Source organism: Macrobrachium rosenbergii, chromosome 30 (assembly GCF_040412425.1).
Source record: "Macrobrachium rosenbergii isolate ZJJX-2024 chromosome 30, ASM4041242v1, whole genome shotgun sequence".
NCBI lineage: Eukaryota > Metazoa > Arthropoda > Malacostraca > Decapoda > Palaemonidae > Macrobrachium > Macrobrachium rosenbergii.
The window spans coordinates 21,871,590-21,890,676 of NC_089770.1; the positions used below are offsets into that span (position 1 = coordinate 21,871,590).

Genomic DNA, 19,087 nt, shown 5'->3' on the forward strand with positions numbered 1-19,087 from the left:
CCCCATTACCCTCTCCTGAAATTGCTGAAGAGCTACGAAGGCAGTCTTGAGCTCTAGCACATTGATGTGAAATTGCCTCTCTTGCGGAGTCCACACTCTGGATGTTACAAGGCCTTCCAAATGTGCTCCCCTCTCTTGCAGACTCCACACTCTGGATATTACAAAACCTTCCAAATGTGCTCCCCAACCCTCGCATGAGGTGTCTGAGAACAGGAGGATCTCTGGAGGAGGAGAATGAAGAAGAACCCCAACAGCTAAGTTCCTGTCGTCCAACCACCAACACAGGTCCTCTCTTACTTCCTGCGACAGCAGAGCAAGAAAATGAGGGGGATCCCTTGCAGGAGACCAAAACTCTTTCAGCTGAGAGCGTACGTCAGGTGAAGAAGAGGCTGAACAGAAAGAGGAGGAAAGTTGAAGGGTAGTAGGTGCCCTACCTGAAGGACGTCTACTACCCATTCTTCCGCCCCGAAGACCCGCCACATAACCCAATGGCTCGCCAGGCAAACACCCCCCGTGACAACTTGTGGGAAGAGGCACCTACTCTATCACTTGGAACCTCTTTCCTTACCTCTAGAGCCTCTTGCTGGCTTAGAGGAACAGGTTGCTACAGCAGGAGCTTGCTCAGGCCTGCTGGATGAAGAGGCAACTGCAGACCTCTTCAGCAGAGCCGAGGACCTGGATTTCGAGGTACCAGGACAAGGAGGATTAGCAGATTTAGAGACAGCTTGATGAACCAGCCAATCATTATTATCAGCTTGCCGTTATGTATTGCCAAGTCCAACTGATCCTTAGGAAAAAGAGAAGTAGTATTGAGGATGTCACCATTTCTCAGGGCTAACACAGAATCCAAATTAATGAATCTTGATACCTTGGCAAGTGCGGCACCCCTTCTCTTGGGAAAAATATTCACCCAAATAGTCGCAGTCAAATGAGCCAAATATGAAATGGCTTTACTCCCCAGCTGCAAAAGCCTAAGGTAAGAATCATTGTCTTCGGAATAACTGTCGAAACTTCGACAAGAGAGATTGTACTTTTCCGCAGGTATAGTTTTATGAATTCTCTTTAAATTTACATAAAGTGGAAATGCGTATAGGCTATGTAGAAGAAAGATATTGTGTTTTGTTGTGCTTGTATTTAGTAATGAAAAGCGTTGTTTTGGCTGTTTCGTGTATTTAATTGTAAGTATGAGGGTTATAGTGCTTAACTACCAGCACCGGTTGTTTGTCTGGTGGTTAGTTGTATGTTTGGTGTTGGCCAAAGATGGTTGTGAGAGTCAGTCTCTTCACAGCCTCAATACAGTGTGGTTCGAGCTGGTAAGGACATAAGAGGGGAATGCAGCCATAGTTGTCGGTGCCTTCAAATCCATTTAAGTATTCCTTTTCATCTTAAAGTACATTTGGGAAAAATTCCTTTAGGAGATATGCATATCTAAATGTAAGGAGAATTTCTTGAGGTGTGCTTTGGATGAGGGTTATGAAGTAGAGATTGTGCACACGCCAATCTGATTCTAGTGTATTTCAAGCAAAGACCATTGAATGTGCCAACAGTAAGTTTACATCGTTTATGTTTAGATTAATATACACAACGCAATGTACTGATTTAATTGCAATTTGAACTAGCATAAGAATGAAGTAACCTGGGTGTCATAGTACTGTATAAGACTTAGCCTATGATTAGGTTAGTACGTTTCGAATCCTTTAGGCTATACTTTAACACTGACGATTTGAAATGCTCTACTTATTCTGAGTCGGAATAATCACCAAGAGCAGAGGACAAAATCTTAGCCACCGCCATTGACCACAAGTCTAACCAAGAAACTGCTTGGAAGGCAGACTCCAAAGAGACAGCTTCCTGAGAAATGAAGGAAGGACCTTCTAACCAAATCTGGTCTAGGGAAACTCTGGGAGCCAATCAAGCCATATCTGCATCCAGCTGTTCAGGTATAAGTGCAACATTAGGTGTAGTGCAGAAGCGCCTATGCCGAGGGAGAGGAGTAGGAAGAAGCTTGAACGTTCTGCTAGAACGCAAGGAATTGTCCTATCCAGAGACAAGAGAATTTACACAACTAAGGATATAATCCGCATGCTTAGAACAAGGCAGTCCAATAGAAGCCTTCGATTCTTTCCTCAGTCCAAAGAGAGCTTCTATTTCTGTGGGAAAATCTAAGGAACCTGTCTTGTCCTCTTGCACAAGATTGTTATATCTGCGGATCTACATAAGCTGAAGCCAGGATGTCCTTGTCATGTGGTCACCCACAAACTTGTCCGTCCAGCACGTGATGGCTCACTACCTGTCTCTTTGTCTACAGACAGAGACAGGTAAAAGAGAGAAGTGAGGATGCTGGTCACTCACACCCCTTCTATTCCGCATATCGAACACCTTAGACAAGATGCACTAGTCCCTAAGGGAGCCAGATGAACCACACAACTTGTTGGGCAGCCACCACAAGATCCAAGGAAAAGCATGCCCAAAGATTTATGGGCAAATCCTGAAGATAATATGAGATAAATGTGGTCTGGTGTGATCTCTTGCCTGGATTGAACACCCATTTAACTTGTCATATGAAGAGCAAGACCATTGCTGTCTCACAAAGCTTGAAAGAGGATGTACTCTTGGACACCTTTTCCAAGGCCAAGTTGGTACTAACGAAGAGGCGTTGACATTCAGGCCTGAGATGCCCAGCTCTCGGAAGGTAGTATGGCAGCACTCTAACCGGACAAAGTAGCATCTCGTTCCGATCATACCCACAAAGTCCTTCTGGAGGGGGACTGAAACAAACTCGAATCCAGCGTCAGGGACCTATGGATTCTGAGTCTCAGATCCCCTTCCCATCAAGGACTAGCATCAAAGGCCGTGAAGCTCGCCTACTCTCTTTGCTGAAGCTAGCACAAGCAAAGAAAAAAAGTCTTATAAATCAGAACTGCCTGATGACCCACTCAACAGCTCGTACAGCATATGAGCATGCTGGAGACCAAGACTCCTTTATTCTCCACTGAAGAGGACAAAGGTGAAGCTACCCATGAGGGACCAGTTTCTTCAGTCGGTTGCTCCTGTTGTGACAGGAACAACTGCACTGCCTCTCTGAACTTTCTGATAAGCGAGTCTGAGGGGCAAACTCTTGCTGCTGCCGTATCTATCAGCATGCCCAGATACTTTACCTTCTGCCTGGGTGTGAGATTGGACTTCTAAAAATTTATCACCACTACCATGACAAAATTCGTGAAGTGGGTCTCTGTCCTGGAGCAACTGCAACCAAGAGCTCACCAGAACTAGGCGATCATTGAGATACCTCAGAAGAGGTATTCTGTGTGAATTGGCCTAAGATGAGATAGGTGACCACTCGGGTGAACCCCTGGGGAGTGGTTAAGAGCCGGAAACAAAGTGCCCTGAACTGGAACACCATATCCCAAAAGGTGAAACGGAGGTACTTGCGAGAGGACTGGTGGATGTTTATCTGGAAATATGCATCCTTCAAGTTCAATTTGAGTACTGACCGTACCGTTTCCCTGGGTCTGGCAAACGAACCGGTTCAGGGGAGAGAGATCTATCACCAGTCTCCAACCACCTGTCTATTTCTCTATAAGAAATGGATGAGAAATAAGAGGGTTGTAAAACCCTGGAGACCGATCTTTCACAAATTCTACAGTGCCTTTCTTCAGCATCGCTTTCACCCCTTCCCACAGGGCGAGGTGCTTCGGCGAGTCGGGAAATGTATATCTGAAAGCGGACCGAATCGTTGGTGAGGGGAGGCGGAAACTCAAAGGGTAGTAAATATCCTATCCAAAGGACATCTATACCCAGGTCTCCACTCCGTATCTCTGCCATGTTGCCCAATGGCTTGACGGGCAGCATCCCACAAAAGGCAGCAAGTGGGGAGGATTGCTGCCCCTAGTGTCCTCCACCCTTCTTTTTATCTTTGACCCCTTTCCTAGGACAGGCAGGGGGCTGAAAAGGGCACGACTGTGCACCTTTCTTAACAGGGACAGAAGAAGACTGGGTGTTCCTACAGGGGCCCCAAGGAAGCCTGGGACTTCCTGGGACCTGAAGAGGAAGGGCCAGCCTGATTCAAAGGCTGGGTTGCAGTGCCACACAAAGACCCAGAGGTCTTGGCTACTGCCTGGTGAACAAGCACGTCATTATTTTCAACCATTAGCCTGTCCACCGTAGCCTTCGCCTCTCCTCTACGGAAGAGGGAAGTGGAACCCAGTACCAGGTTCGTCCTGTAGTGCCAGTGCTGATTCTGACCTGATGAACCTAGTAACCTGAGACAAAAGAAAATACCATCTTTTCTCTTTATGACCAGGTCTGCCCACAGGTTAAGTGTCTGGTGGGCTGGGTAGGTGATGGCCCAACCTCCAAACAACATCAGTCTCCTGAGTGTGGATTCCTCTTCGGATGTACAGTACAAGACCCCGAAGAGGAGGAAGAAGCAATCTCGGCCACGGCAAGGGACCAAAAATCAATCTAGGAGACCATCTGGAATGCTGCCATGGCAGTCGATTCCATTGCTGCTGCCTCCCACTGCGAAAAGGACGTTCCTTCTTCCTGGAGGCGATCCAACAACAGACCTGGACACAGACGAACAAGGTCCGGGTCAACCTGTTTGGTCGGCAAATGCCTCTCCGAGGGTATGCAATATTTCCTCTGACAAGTGAAAGGCTGCACGATCGGCTAGACCAAAGAAAATTCTCCTGCCCAGACATAAGAGAATTAACCTGGTCCAAAACCTCCTTGACAAGTCCTGACCATGGCAAGCCCATCAACACCCTGGGTTTCTTCTGGGGTCCCCAGAAGGACTTGATGGCTGAAGAGTGGTCCAAAGGGAACACCATGGTCTCTTCCTTGAGGTTGTTATACTGCCATGTCAAATGGACGAGCTCTGGAAAACTCCTAAGCAACTCGAGGGTATCCAAGTTCTGGAGCATAGGAGCCCTTCCAGGTCACGGTCCTCCTGAGTTAAAGCTCCTTTGACTCCACAACAATTGCAAGACAAGTTGGGTTATGAGAGGCATTCTCCCTTCAACCTGAGGAGGAGTGCCCTCTCGAGAACAACTTCCCCCTCCGAGCACAAGGAGACCGCTGAAGAGTAGTCAAACTGGTCATCCTCCCCACTGTGATGGCTCTCTACTGACAAAGCAGTAGGAGACATTGAAGGAGAGACTGTTCCCTTAGGAGTGGCAACAACAGGTAGCAGCTTGGCCAAGGGGAAGAAGGAACCAAAGAGAATCTTCAGTGTCACTGGCGGAGCACTGCACTCCAATGACACTGGAGAAACTTTCTTCTCTTTCTTCTTTTTCCGAGCAAACTTCACCCACCGTACAGAGGGCCAGACTCGACACTCACTACAAGGGCTAGATGTATTGCAATCGTGCTTCCTGCATGATACACATAAAGAGTGAGATTCTATTTCAAGGAAAGAGAGGAAACGATTGCAAAGCTGGTCCTTACCTGGGCAATGCCTCACAATTAAAGGTTTACTCTCCCCAGGCTGTTGTAAGTAAGGGTTTTGCACAATAAATTATTAGCAATCACACATAAACTATACAGTACAGAAAAAACAAAAAAGAAAGCAAATGGCAGTTGAGCAGAGAAGCGCAGAGATGTCTTCACACAACGGAGGCCTAAAGCAAAGTGGAGTGCACACTGAGTGGGTGGGGCTTCCCTCCTACTGTCGGTAGCTAACGACCTTGTTTGAAAGTTAACATCTGTTCCAGCTCATGTTCGCAAGCAAAATCCTTTATAAAGACCAAAGGTTCGTATTTGAGCAAGAACAAAAAAAAGGTTTAATTTTTTTTAGTGTATATGTTTTAAAGACTAAGCTGTAATGTTAATAGGTTTGGACAGAACGAAAAAGAGTGATACTTGTTTTTAGCTGGCAGTGTAACCTACCGTACTGTGGTACACAGACTACGTGAGAAGGAAGGGTTTGCTTTTTCTTTGTGTATGATGTGTTTTAAAGACTGCTGTAATATTTAATGGGCTAAGGCAAGATTAAAAGAAAGTGATACTTATTTTTAGCTGGTAGTGTAACCTACTGTATTGTGTGTTATGTGCAAGTTTATTCACAGTATATTGTTAAAAATATGGGAAAATGAGCTACTTAATTGCCTTTTGCATCAAGTTTTCACTTTAAAGTGTGATGGTTGTTTTTTATACCCATACTGAGTGTTGATATTAATGCTTATGCAGCACTGACAAGGTAGGGAGTGTAAGGGTACAAAGTTGCCATTCTATACCCACAGAGTGCTATACATTCATCCCTGAGGAGCTGGTAACTAAAGGCTGTGGCCTACAAGGCTTTTCTGTCAGATTGCCGTCATGTTTAGCACCATTCTTATGGTCCAAAAACTGAGACAAAGACTTTAAATACCTCAATAGTAGTAACTTTGTGACAGATTTTAGTATGCTTTCCATACAAGTATATTAAGGAATCTTTAAGAACTACACACAAAAACAGGAACATTAAGAACTGGTAATAAAGTAAAAGAAACACCTGGCTGGCATACTTGTGAATAGCCTACTGAACCTTTGTCCCTGGTAGCCTACCCTAATGTGATTGTTAATAATTATAAACATGTTAAGTTTGATTTTAAGCCATTGTTGTTAGAACAGTTGGTAGAACTAAGTAGCAGCTCCGCAGCGGCAACGGCCTTCTAACTTGACTTTTTCTACAGTTTTTTGGTTGCTAATTATGGATTTACCTTCAATTTTTGTCACACAAAAGTAATTAACCTGTAATTAACCCCTAAAGTTCATCCAACAAGGTAGGGGACCTAATGGGAAAGCGGGGTTATGGGTGGAGTATACCCCAGGGACAGGTGATCTGCTCCCTCTCAACCAACAAGCTAGGGGACCCGATGGGAATTCGGGGTTATGGGTGGGGTATACCCCCGGGACAGTGTTATTTGGGTATGTAACGGCTCACCCACTTGTTTCTACCCTACAATTTTGGGGACCACTAGGAAAGCAGGGTTATGGGTGGGGTAGATGATGAGGCATGAGAAACCGGCCAAAATTTACTTTTTACAGCGCTGCAGACATGAGAAACCGCTAAATAAACAGACAACAAACAAGAGCATTAAATGAGCCGACACAAAGGCAACCCCTCCCATTACTACTCCATCCCTCACTCCCTTATTGAGGAAACTCGGAGATTGGGGGCTAACCCCCTCAAACACTTATCTAACCAATCACATTGCACTGTTAACCCCCATTGAGGAAAACCCCCTAAATGTTACCACTCAAAGTTGCTAACACGCCCCCCTACTTGGGGGGGCTGTGTCCTTTTTCCGGGGTTCACATACGCGTCCTGCACATGACAGGGCACGGGTACGTCTGTTTTGAATGGTTCATATCCCGTCCGGCAAGTGCAATAACTTGTTAAAGTGTTTTCCCTACACATGAAACTAACACACCCTGCATGCAATCCTCCCAAACTATAAGTTAAAACAGCAAAAAAGAAAACATATACTTTTTGAGTTTATTCTTGTAAGTTTCAACGTTCTTGGTTGCACTTACTCGAACTTGTTGCAACACAGGTATCCCTCCCCGGACCAGTACTGAATGCGGCGCAGGGAGATTAGGCCTATATCCCCCTGAACCTACTGCTAAACACGGCGAAATGCATTTCCCCGCCAGCCCAGTGCTAAACTCGGCGAAAGTGTATCTGTACCTCAAAAAAACACTTTCCCTACACCCACTTTTCGCATGGCAGTATCGTTTCTCTGCTTCCTTCTCATAGCCAGTGGGGATTCCATTTCCCCGAGCCCATTACTAAACACGGCGAAATGCATTTAACCCACCAAGCCAGTACTAAACACGGCAAAAGCTTATCTGTACCCCAAAAAAATAATCTTGCCCAGCCACATTTTTCTCACCCAGTTTGGGTTTCTTTGCTTTACTGTCATAACCAACACGAAGCTTTTTCAAAAAAACCATTCCTGTTACCGCTGCGTAAGTTTCCCCCTTCCCCCCTAACACCCAATTGTGCCAAAACCCCTCACATCCAACCCCTCCTTGACCCACCACAACCCTTAGCTGCTACCCAGGCCTACGCCTTAAAACATACACATTTTGCGCTTTCTTGTTCAGTACAATGGCTGAATCCCTTCCGTCCATGTTGCGTTTGTCTGAGCCGATAACCTGGCACACTCTCCCAGTGTCTTGCGCTAACTGCTATCTCAGTTACTGCAACTTTTCTCCCTATTACTTAGGCAATTACAAATGCTTAATCAGGCTTTGCCAAGATCACAGCCTGCTGAAAACACAGTGCTTTTGTCCGGACTGTGGGAGGGAGTGCCGCCTCGACCTGCAGAAGAGGGCATTTAGGTGCGACAGGACCTATGGTGCAGCGCAGGAGAAGGGCCAGAAGGGGTGTAGTTTTTATCAATCGCTGTTCCAGAAATCCTGGTTTTCTCACGCACTTCTGAAAGCATTGGCTGATCTCTACCCTGCCAGTCACTAATGTAAGGCCAGTTATTTCTGCTGGTGTAAACTTTTTTTTTGTCTGCAAATGATTTTTTCCTGCCAGGTTGCTCCTTCCAACCAGTGCTAAGTGCCTTCTTGCTTTTTTTTTACCTTGAAACTGGTTTTTCATCCACTTTTACGGCTTCTGGTAAAGTTGGCGGTTGTTTTTGTCAGCCATGCTCTTTGTACCCATCCCCATTACTGGGCAGTGTTTCCTCCTCCCCTACCCCCAGTGTTACGCTTCTACCCGCACTCATTCCTGATGCGTTTCCCGCTTGCGCAACCTACCACCCACCCCCTTCTTGCACCGCTTCCCACTTACCCCTGCTTTTGGGGCACGTGAGGAAATTTCTCCCTCCCTGCCTCATTACCCCTATCCTTTCCGCGGCTCCCTCCATTTTGCATATGACTCCCTCTCATTTTCCCCTGCAGTCAGCGCCCCCCGTAACGTAAACATGTCCACTCCACTTCTCTTTTTTCCGCTACCCAGAATCCTGGATTCCTACAGTCCCCCTTTACTGTTGAGTAGAGTTAGGGGGCAAATGACACTTGGCCGCCAACAAACAAACTCGCCTCTGTTATCAGAAGCTGTAAAAGTGGAGAAAAACCCAGTTTCCAAGTAAAAACAGGGCCAGAGATAATACTCAGAATTGCCGAACAGTTCACTTAATATTTTCTCCCTCATAAGAATTAGTGATTTGTACCAACAATAATGGTCAGGAATGCATTTGCTTAAACACAAGGCAAGCAGTCAGCGTAGCATAGGACAGCCTAGGCTATACAATGATCATGTATTTAAAGAGAACTTACGGATCATGTATTTGATGAGAAATTAAAGTATCACAGCATGAAACCCCCTAAAACACGCTGCCCTGCTATCCTAACAGTTTGTGAAGGGTTCTTGGTTCCTGAAACAATGACCAGGTTAGGACAGCCTACGCTTGGGCCTATCTGGCCATAGCTTATATTCTAGCCAAGAGGTTGACTTTCTACTAACGAATCCAAACATAATCCTTAAAAAGTAGTCCAAACAACCCGAAAACTGCACCAATATTTACTGTTAACTTATCTGGGGGCGACAACTTGTTCACAATTAAAAGGCGACTCAAATCGAACATCAGTATCGTTTGTTTTGTTTTGATTAACAGTTCCACGCTTTGAAAATTAGCGACCAAGCACAAAATGTTTAGTACAGATTCATAAGCATATTTGTAATTCATTATGAATGTGGAAAGCTATGGTGATGAAAAATTTCATAATACAAAACGAAATGCAAAATTAAATCTATAACACACTTCAACAGATATACTACCCCGATAATATTGTCACAGAAACACGAAAACTTAGGCAGGATGGTGGAACGTTCTGTTTTCCAAGATAACGTGTCATTTACAAACAACTACAACTATTACTGACGTGGTCTAACAAGTAGTTCTCCTTGGATAACTTTTTTTCTCGGCGAAAGGGAGTGGCGAACGGGGTTAAATGGCCAGTTTTCCTTAAACAATAAAAAAAATTATCATGGGATGGCCATAGTCAAAACAGGAAACGAGGCTAAGATGAGGTTTTGTTCTTTTTAATTAACCAACAAGCATTGAACTAGGATGATCTCATTCACATCATAGTCTTTGGCTGCACAACAATTTGAAATTTAACAAGTTAAAGAAGTTTGTGCGTGTATGTATGTATGTATGTATGTATGTATGTATGTATGTATGTGTATGTGTGTGTGTGTGTGTGTGAGAGAGAGAGAGAGAGAGAGAGAGAGAGAGAGAGAGAGAGAGAGAGAGAGATCAGCATCCGTATTAAAATAACAGAAACATGGTTTAGCGTAAACTCTGCAAAGCAAATAGTATTTAAATCTACAGATAACATGGCGTAAAGTCTGTTAACAAATAGTATGTAATAACGAAAGTTCATTTTAAATACTGAATGATGAGTAAAGTCTCCATTGAAGTCTTCAAGCCTCAAGGTAAGCCAAAATGCTTGGGGCTGTGTCGCAAACAATTGTTTACACATGATGTACAAGGAAATTCACTAGTTATTACTGTTTGTCTCCTTTTATGGTTTAATAACATGACTTTGATAGCTTTCTCTAATAAAAACTAATTTTCCGTCTAAGGGAATGTAGAATTAGTTTAAATGCATATTATGACGTATGTGCATATTATTAAAGGGTAGATAGGTGGTAGGTTCAGCTTACTACCCTTGTCTAATTTATGCCTAAAAATATTAGGGGAGATAACGGATGGAGAACAACTCCCAAGGAAGCAACAGATCAGACTGGGATGATGTCTGGTTATACTGCAAGCTTACGGATTAGCCACGCAAGCAGCCTCTCGCAGCTATATGCCCGAATGTCACTCGCGCCGTTCATGCTCTGCTTCACTCTCCTTAAGAGAGAGATTGTCTCAACAGCACGGTGGACTCAACAATGTTCTTGCAAATACCCCTTGGAGACTAATTAACTAACTGTGGCCTTCCTACTCTCATAAGATGATCAAGTAAGGTAACCATCACCAAATGTATAACAGGGAATCCATATGCCGTAAACCTCTGGCTGGCCCACTTCTCAATGACCGAACCATCAATCTTGTTCTGACTGGCACACATACAACTCTGCCTCTGAAGCAACACAAGATCAATGAAGAAGGTGGACTAGGTGGACTAGGTCATTGAGGTGGTCCTAGATTCTGATGGTTTCTTCCCCCAGATTGCATGCTGGCTCAACACCCAGCATGATAGGACTGCCTATGCAAGTAGTAGGTTGGCCAACTCACCATCTGCCCATTGAGATACTACCACTAGAGAGATTAAGGTTGCTTCCTGTAAAGTCTGTTTTCGGTTACCTCTCTGGTCACGGACTTTTTTTATGCCTACGCCCAATATGAATATTCTGGCATATTCATTACATATCTTTTACTGATGGCACACACTTGACAACAGTAAACGCCCTACACATCTTATCATTTCTGTTTTGTCCTTTCTTGTTGTGCAGAAGAGAATCATTATCCTAGTAGGCATCTCTTATAGGAGAAAGCCACTCTAAAAAAAAAAAAAAACTACTGTTCTTAAACCTTAGACGGTGCCATAGCCTTTGTACTGGGGTCTTCCACTGTTTTGGACTGGAGTTCCCATGCTTGAGGGTACACTCAAGCACACTTTCCTGTCAGTTCCCTCTTCCTCTTGTTTTTCAAATGATGTGCAAAGCAGGCTTAGCAGAAGGGCTGAAGATGCCTGATGGTTTAGGAAGTGGTTGTTTTACTCTTATAATTTTATTTGTCTTTATCTTTACCCACGAATTCATTTTCAAAACCACCACTACTGTCTAAAGGACTAGGATGTTGTTACTGTTAATTGTGATGTCCTCTTTTGTTCTATAACTCCTGCGTTTGATTCAAGAACTGATTCCAGGGTTCAAGAAGCCTGTTTTACTCAAGTGTAATGCCATTCCAAGGGCCTGTGGAATGACTGTGTATTTGAGAGGGTTTCTCTGCATCTCATAGGCTACTGTATAAGTGTGGATGTTGTGAAACACAAGTAGTTAAAGTCTGTGGGAGACTAATTAATTTTTATGTTTTTGCTAGCTATAGAAACCCAGATTTGGATGACCCTATTTATGACTGCTTGCTTACAAAAATGGCAGCAGATGAGGAAGCTGACTCTAAAGCTTGTTTACTTTTTGTTGGTGATTATAATGCCTATCACACTGAATGGCTGAGCTCAGCTATTGCCACAGATAATCATGATGTTGGTGTTCTAGATTTCGCCACTATTTCTGACTGTGAACAGTCAATAAACGAACCCACACACCATTATGGAAACCAACTTGACCTTGTATTCACAGATGTTACACGGATTGTATCTTGTGGAGTGGGTTCACTGGAGTGTTCATCTGATCATTGTTTGATTAAGGTTGATGTGGAGATGGATCTGGTTGTTCCTGACGTTAGATTTTCAAGAAATGTACACTTGAAAAACCCATGGCTAATTGGGGTGGTATTCACAGTGGTCTTACTCAGCTAAGGTGGAACAATGTTTATATAAGTTCAAATATTATTGAGCGTTAAAATGATCACCTTCCTGAGAAGAGAATTCCATCTAAAATCCTTAGGTTTCATCTTAAAAGATAAGCCATGGTTTAATGCTACTTGTAAGATTGACCACCATGAAAAACAAAAAACCTATCATTTATGGAAGAACAATGGACCAGACTTTCTGTAGCATAGCTTTATTGAGCACAAAAGTCAAACTCAGGTTGTCTATGAGAGACCTGAGAGAGCTTGTAATGGGAGAGTGTGCCATTCAGCTGCTGTTCAAGATAGTGGACTGTTTCAATGGAAACTGTCGGACTTTCCTACAAAAACTAAGTCATTTGCCATGCGATTCAGTCTTACTGAAGATATTAATCAAAATAAGAAATCAACGAAAAATCCCAACAATACCTACCTACTCAAACTTATGCTAATATGCTATGGTAATTTTAAATAAGCCAATGGCATATCAAAGAAATGATTAACCAAAGGCTTCAAAATTACTCGAGTAAAAGTTGATATCATCAAATATAGAAATTCTACTTTAAAGTGTCATTATCTAAGTTTTCTTAACTTACGCTCTTGCTTGTGTGTGCATAGGTTTTATTGATTTACTTTTATTTTTTGTTATTATCTCAACCTTTTCTCACGTGAATAATAACAATACAATAATAATGATAACAATAATAATACTTACATTTTGCAACTCTGTTAATTCAGTGATTCTAAGAGCCTATATCATCGGAGCTTCTCTTGTATTAAATAATCTTCCTTTGAGCAGTGGGTTAAAAAACTAAAATAGATAAGCCCCTTTAAGGGAGATATCTTTTCAATTAAGTCCAATCTTTGCCGGGTTCTGATGTATCTCAAGGAGATAAGGGTGTGTAATAATGAGCAGTGGCCTATCAGCAGAGACATCTTCTGCCTCGAAACTGAAAGGAATTAATTCGTAAGAAATTAAGTGGTAAAAAATACGCGATCACGCAGATAAAAAAAAAAAAAAAAAGGCAGGTATACACCGCATTGCACGAAAGATTTCTTCGAATTAGAAAAATGATTAGTAGCTAACATGCACTTTTTGCTGCGCTTCACGAAGGCCGGATTTACAAGCAAGTCGTTGCTAAAACAAAACTAAAAGTCTGATATTTTGTAAATAGCAAAAAGTTTTTCATGAACTGGATTTAGAACATTCACTTGATTTAGAATAATTTTTTTTACATGATTAAATTAAATAAAAAAGGAAAAAAAAGTTAAGCATTTATCTTTTTCATCAACAATCTTATCTTTTTATTAATTATTATTATTATTATTATTATTATTATTATTATTATTATTATTATTTTTATTATTATTCAGAAGATGAACCCTACTCATATGGAACAAGCCAACAGGGGCCATTGACTGGACATTCAAGCTTCCAAAGAATATCGTGTTCATTCGAAAGAAGTAACAGAAGTTAATGGGAAATACAGAAAGAGGAGATTTGTTATTAGAAAAACAGATAAATTAACAAATTAGTAAATAAATATAAATGTAAGTAAAATATTAAAATACAAGTTGAATTGTATTCGGGTAATAGTTCCTTGCATCTTCGCTTGAACTTCTGGAGTTCCAATTGCACGACATCCACTGGGAGGTTGTTCCACAGTCCAACGGTGTGAGGAATAAAGGAGCTCTGGAACTGAGAAGTTCGACAGCAAGGCACATTTACTACATAATGCTGCTGCTTTACAGCGAATCTGGTTCCTCTCGGCAGGAAAATGGGATCAGGGATCCATTGTGATTGTGAAGATCTCTGTTAAATAGGACGGGTTCCAGTGAAAAGTTGAGTCACATTCAACCTTAAATGCTAAATCATGAACGAACTGTCTGCGAAGAAAACTTTCACAACGTTTAGCTGCTGCAAATAACCGTGGAGGTGGAGGAAAAGGAAATCATCTAACCCAAAAAGATCTGACCTCACTGAACTTATAACTTACGAATAATGATGCAATCACTGTGAAAATAAAGCACATATATGGATTTTTAACTTTTCCAGGAATATAGTTTACCTAACAGTTATGCTTTGATCTATCACAGTTGTGATGTCAGGCTACAAAAGGAGATAATTTTTTTAATAGACATTGCTACTAGTGTATCAAAGTGGCACGTCATTCTGTTTAGCATTTCAGTTTCTTTTCAGAACTGGTTTGTAACTCAGCATAAATCACCCTCTTACATCTGTCTTCATTCATTCAAAGTCTGTCTCCAAGTAGCACCAGTCAGTCAGGCAGTTCTATCTTATTTCACAACTTGTCTGTGCCTAAGTACAATATCAGTCCGCTTTAGAGGTCCTGACCCTTTTCAGTACCTACATACAGCATCATTCAAGCAGGAACTTTGTTGCTTTTCCTTACATGCTGGCATGTGAGCAGAGATTAGTCAGTACATGGTTTTACCTCTTGTTGGTAGGTTATCGGTCTATGAATCCCATCTCCTCGAAATATCCGTCTGTATTTAAGTGCAGCGCCAGTCACCAGTCACGTCAGCCTCTTTGCAATATTTGTCTCTAATTAAGTAAAGCATGTTTGGCCTCGTAATTTTTACTCCTTTACACTACCTGTCTACACACAAGAACAGCATCAGTCTGTCTGGTATTTCTGTCTCATTACAGTAAATCCTAATTGCGGCATCTGACGATCTGGAAGTCCTATCCCTTTTCAGGTAATCTCTAACTTATGCATATTAAACAGCTGAAGAGTTCTGTGTCTTTTCGGCTCCTATTCTGCATCGACCTGTCAGTTAAAGAGTTCCACCCATTTTCATTCACTGCCTGCACTCCAGAACACTAGTCTGGTAGTAGTATCTCTTTCCAGTAATTGTCTATCTTAGACTTCCATTCCCTCTCAATGGGTCTGCACTTAAGTACTGTAACGCATCTTTTACCTTGGTAGTTCTGCTTCTCATTTGCAGTAAATGTTTACCCTTGAACACAGAGTCAAGAAATTGAGGATTACTATCCTGTTGGGCCCAACTACAGCATCATCGTTCGACATTACCAGTAAGTCACCAGACTCTATTAATTTCTTGCCTGTAAATGTTTCAACTTGAGGAACTAAATATAAGGGGTAGTTTAAAAAACCTTTCTTTTTCCATTTTTGTGAAGTTCAATCAATATCAAGAACTTTAAACCAAGGTATATTTTTAAGGCTTAAAAAAGTTCAGCAGTGGATTATTTGTCATAATCATGAATACTGTAACCTGGAGAGAAGACAGACATCTTAACTGATAACTGATCAAAATGTTATACCTACAGTATGTCACTCAAAATTGTAACTAGACTAAGAAATTTATGCAGTGAGAAACAAAAAAAAAAAGAAACAAAAACACAGGTCTAGATCTTTATAATATCTGGGATTCTCTCCATACTTTTGGTTTCCTTATTTAAAACGGCCTCTTGTTTTTTGGGGTTAGTTTTCAGTTTTTTTTCTCTTTTTCCCCTTTAAATCTGGCTGGATGAAGACAATCAATTTATTTTCACACAAATCAAGATTGCCCATTACATCTCCAATGAACAGTGGAAAAATATATTATTGGGATACTAAAGAATTTGTATAGAGCATTTGATTTATCTTTTTGGTTATGCCTTCTGTTAAAGTTCTGGGAATTCCATCAATGGCTTTTGTTCTATGATTAAAGCTTTTTAATGTTTACTGTAGGTTCATAATGAAATTTCAAAAATTTCTTTGCTTAAAGTTACAAGTTATTACAGAATATTACCCTGGTGTACTGGAAGTTACACAAGGATTATATTCAATATACTGGATGTGAAACCAGAATCTCAAGTTACGGTTATTCAACGTCTTACTTAAAATGTGGGACTTTAGACCAGAAGGCAGCCAAATTATGAAAAGTTAGACCAAAATTATATCCAAAATATTGGAATTTAAACTAGGATCATACACAGATTCCAAGAATTCAACCAAATTAAGAAAATTAGATGAAAATGATCCCACAGCACATGAAATGAAATCAGTGGATTAGGCGTCAAACCAGAAACTTACTCAAGACAGAAAAGTCTCAAAATAAGTGAGCCATAAATATGAGAGTCCAAGCTTCTTGTTGCTCATTCTTTGCAACTGGCACTGCACAATTTAAGGTAAAACATCAGGACTTATATCTTTTGTCAAAGGTCCACATTAACGATGAAGCACATGCAAATGACTGAAGACGAAGCATTATTATTAAAGTAAGAAAAAAACAAGCATAAAACAATGATTTAAAAAACGAAAGCAGTTTCATAAGGTTTATGAATTTAGCTAAAAAAAAACAGCTGATTGCTCTAATTATTGTGAAGAGACTACAACGGGGCATGTCTGACCAAAAATAAAAAAAAAAGAGCCATTTATATGATTCAGACAACAAAGAGGAAGGCAAAGGCCTCTACTCTCAAAATACGCGAGAAAAATAAATGGAACTGAAAAATAAAACTAATAAAAATTAACTACCTAACCGGAAAAGGGGCAAAAGGAGAAGGAAATCCATCGCACGAACGACTGATTGATTGTGTCTATTAAAACTGGCATCACAACATCTACGTTATTGACGCCGTAAAAAAATCAAATGGAAAAGTAAAAATAAATAAATAAGTTTAAAATAAGAATTACTAATGGTACTAATGGAGTATTTATTCAGAAAAAGTTATATTCCAAATCCGTTGCACCCATCAACAGAAAGCTAGATAATTTCATATATATATATATATAAAATATATAAACAAAAAGTATATATATATATATAAGAAGGGTATATAAACTATATATATAGAACATAAGACATATAATATGTAAACACTGTAAAATGTATAAAATAGACTAAAATATGTATAACACCAACAAAACGGCCAGACTGGTTGTAGAGAACGCCTATATATATATATATATATATATATATATATATATATATATATATATATATATATATTAACTTTATCACATACACAATTGTTCTGTGCATTAGTAGAATTACTAAAAGAACCTCATTCAAACGGGATGGTACCTAATGGAGTATTTATTCAGAAAAAGTTACAAGCTTTCTCGGACAAACAGTCCACATTATCAAGTATCCGTTGCACCCACCAACAGAAAATTTAGATAATTTCAAATTGATAGGCAGCTACAAAAACACCATTAGCAATAAAATAGTTAATCATAATCACAAACAAACAAAAAGTCGGTAGAGGGGGAGAGATCAGAGGCTACCTTGTCAAAAGGTATATATGGCAGCGTGTCTAGACTGTGAAGAAGGGTTCATATACTTTCATAATATGGCGAAACTGGCCTATAAATCATGTAAAGTGTGAAGCACACAACACCTGCAGAACATAAGGCATTATAATCAGACGTCGGCAGTTGCCAAACACTGTTGGGAATATGATCATAAAATAGACTGGGAAGATATGAGTTTTCTGTACAGGAACACCAACAAAATGGCCAGACTGGTTGTAGAGAACGCCTTCATAATATGTGCCAACAACACAATGGCAGGGAACATGGGAAACGGCTTTGAAGACGGCATATCTAGAAAATCGTATACTCCACAGTAGCAAGGAAACTAAGGAAAAACGCAAGAGAACGCACGGAAAACGGACACCTGGAAACTCTTTAGTAAGAAGAAGGGGGGCAGAGAAAGACCAAGATCACGAGGGGTGGGGGTCACACAGGAGGAGCAAGGCGATTATAAGATTAAAAGTACCCAGCACAGATATAAATACAGCTGGACCACGCGTCTGTTCACTGTACGGATACTTGATAATGTGGACTGTTTGTCCAAGAAGGCTTGTAACTTTTTCTGAATAAATACTCCATTAGATACCATCCAGTTTGAATGAGGTCCTTTTAGTAATATATATATATATATATATATATATATATATATATATATATATATATATATATATATATATATATATATATATATATATATATATGTATGTATGTGTGTGTATGTATGTAATCACGAACGAGAGAAACAAGAATAAAATACAAGTTCAACGATGACAGAAGAAAAAACACACAATCCCCATCTCTGTAACAAAGGAGGCTAACGGGCCCCAGTAGGGGATACAGCTGTATCGCATATCTTCCCGGGAAGGAAAAAATGAGTATGAAGTTATAATTGAATTACGGTATAGAGTACCAGAAGAAACCTGCACATACAATGAAATTTTAGAGAGCTGCGGTGTGTGAGTGGGGGGAGAGGGAGAAAGTAGCGGGATTGTTTTTGAGCCGATGCCAAAAAAAAAAAAAAAAAAAAATGTGAACGAAGGGAAAATAACGAAAACAAACTAGTTCTCTGAAGGAAGAATTACCGGAGCATTTCATTTGATATGAACTTATGGCTAAAATGAAATGGTTGGGGAGGGGGCTGGTGGTGTTGGAGAGCAGGATGATAGTTTTAGAACCGACGCTAGATTTGCCAATAATAAAATTCAATCAGTAAACGAAGGGAAACGAAAGGACGCTATTATTTTCAGGGAAATTGGATTAACATAAGGGAGATGACCAACGCCACGCAAATGCGCATAAAAATAAGGAAAAAGAGATATG

General features: G+C 40.9%; 1 protein-coding gene across 4 annotated transcripts in view; it reads right to left on the minus strand.

Moving 5' to 3' along the window:
• The window catches only part of rasp (protein-cysteine N-palmitoyltransferase Rasp), a 54,453-nt gene extending 44,558 nt beyond the window's left edge, over window positions 1-9,895 (minus strand). The window contains exon 1 of one of the 4 annotated variants that reach the window (XM_067132010.1): window positions 9,779-9,895. The gene's annotated coding sequence lies outside the window, so the exon portion shown is untranslated. The other 3 variants (XM_067132013.1, XM_067132009.1, XM_067132012.1) reach the window with 3 other exon arrangements.
• Between the last annotated feature and the right edge of the window lie 9,192 nt (window positions 9,896-19,087).